Genomic DNA, 2,617 nt, shown 5'->3' on the forward strand with positions numbered 1-2,617 from the left:
AATAAATAAATAAATAAATAAATAAATAGTTGGATGCTGAATTTAAAATGTAGCACTTTACTCATTTGTGGATGCATTCATATTTTAAACAAATGTTTATTCACTGTTCATTATGTTCATAGCAGTGTGCTAAGTTCTTTGGTACAATCATGAACATGAAAAATAAAATTCCTCCCCTTTGGAATTAATGCTTTATAGAAGCAATCAAGATTGCCACCTACATCTGTACAGTTATGTGTACTGACCAGGGGTTTCTTCAACTGTGTGTTTTGCAGCATGCCCAACGGTATGCTGTGGGCCTAAGAAAAGATATTTATTCCAGTAAGAACTTAAATATGTGTACCTCAGGTGGTATGATAACACAATTTATTTGGTGTAAATTAGATATTTTTGGCTTTTTCAAGACAGTAGGCAGAGACACAAGATATAAATTAACTTACCCTACTCACAGGCTAGAAAGTTCTTGGCACCAAGAAGAGAGAAGAGAAATATAATTCCAACTAATGGTACTTGACCAGAACCAGATCTCGTAAGTCTTGACTCCCACCTGGTCATTATTTGACTTCATAATGTCTGAGACCTTGTTGACATTATTTGTGCTGCAGTGAAATTTTATTTATCTATGAATAAAGGGTCAGAAAACAATGAATAAATATACTTCACAGATATTTGAAATCTCACTACAGTCATTTCTATTGCCTCCACCTTCAAAGTGCATGTTAGTAGCTCAAATGTTACATTTAAATTCACCTCTTTCATCTGTCTATTCACTTCAAGTGATAGTACAAATTGATAGCTGAAGAGGAGGAACAAAAAGCCTGGGCAATCCATTCTATATGAACTGATGGGAGCCAGACCCTCCTCCATAACCCCAACCACTTGCTGGGAATTTAAGCCACTTACCTAGGGGAGAGCAATTTTTAAATTATAAGTGTAGGAGTTCGTCTTTTAAATGTTTTTAAGGTTAATCTGTAGGTAAATCCAAAAGACAAGAGAGTCTGTGACCTACTTCTTTCTCAGTTTCCTCTTGCCATTTTTCACTTGCCAACAACTCTGAAAAAATAACAGCCTGCTTTAATTGCACTTACTGAAGGATAGTGTTTCAATCAAAACTTCACTGACTAATTTTACAAAGTGGTACAAGACTCAGGGTATATTCTAACTGAAGGGAATTTAATATCCCCCCCATACCCCCACCCCTGCCACTAGTATCCAAGACATTGAGCACCACTTTCCCTAAGTGAGTTGTGCAGTGGGAACCCTGTGGTACCTGAGTGAGCCCTTAGTGTGAGTATAGCACCCTGAACATTATTCAGGAATGTACTGGGAGAAGGGAAGTGAAGGACCTAACATGTTGTTCCTACAAAGAACAAAGGAACAAAGAATTAACAGATTGACAGAAGGACCTCATGTTTTTACACCTGGCAGCAACAAGACTGATGCACTGATGCAGCAGACTTTCCTTGCATACCTGATAACGTTTCTGGCTCCAAGAGGAAGATGTGAGAGAAACTCCAGCCACAAGAATCTCCTCTTTTACACAATCTAAAAGCTGAGTCATGCATGGAGAGAATTATTTGTGGCTTTGGATACTTGCTTCCTTTAGTACTCCAAATCAAACAAAATGGGTTTTTCATGTTAGTGATTTTTAAGAGTTTCAAGTGTCTCCTTAATAGGACCCATAGTTCCCCAGTCTGCTCTTTGGAAGGCACCTATTTCCCTGTGTCTGTATCTCTGTGCATGCATTTAATTCTACCTGTGTCTGTTTATATTTTCCCCAGTGGTTTGACTAGTGAGACACAGCAGTCAGGATAAATATCTAAGAGAGACCAGAAAAACTTTCCTCTTTATGGAGATATCCTCCCTCTAAGGAACTGATCTACCTGGGGGGAAGAAAGAGGTTAATGGAGGAGGAGGAGAGAGAGAAAGAATATGTGTGTATTTACTAAGTGTGTGTGTGCGTGTGCATGCACATGTGTGTGTGTGTGACTCTTCTCTCCAGAACAGACTTGATTCATTCTTTTTTTTCTAAATCCATGTACTTGGCAAACATTTATTATACACCCACTATGTATCAGACTCTGGGTTAAACACAGAGTATACACAGGTGATAGAATTCAACAAGGACAAGACTTCATGGAGATTTCACGCTTATTTTGGGTTCAAATATAAAGATATGAAGCAAATCTCTATTATATAATTTGAACTAGATTTGCTTCATTCTTGGTGCCTAACCTGTAAACACTTAAAAAAAATTCTGTCTATACATAGTTTACTTAATTTTGTTGTATTCAACATAAGATAAAGAATGTCCTTTTTAAATTTTGAGAATAGCTTGAACACATCTGTTTGAAAAGTTTAAACTTCTGTAAAAGCAAATTTTGTAATGCTGTTCACTGACGTGATGCAGTATTAGTGAAAATGAAAGTTTGGCACTGTACATGATTCAGAGGTGGGAAGTATGAATTCTTTCAGTGATATCAAGGGAAAGAGAACAGAAAGGTGAGGCAGAGAACCTGAGGAGGAGATTAATTCAATCATAGCAAGAGCTCAAGCAGAGATCACCACTGAATTTAGGGGTGAAGCTGTGTAAGTGTAGAGCAGATTCGCAAAAATG

The sequence above is a fragment of the Galeopterus variegatus genome, unplaced genomic scaffold (assembly GCF_000696425.1).
Source record: "Galeopterus variegatus unplaced genomic scaffold, G_variegatus-3.0.2 Scaffold9605, whole genome shotgun sequence".
Taxonomy (NCBI): domain Eukaryota; kingdom Metazoa; phylum Chordata; class Mammalia; order Dermoptera; family Cynocephalidae; genus Galeopterus; species Galeopterus variegatus.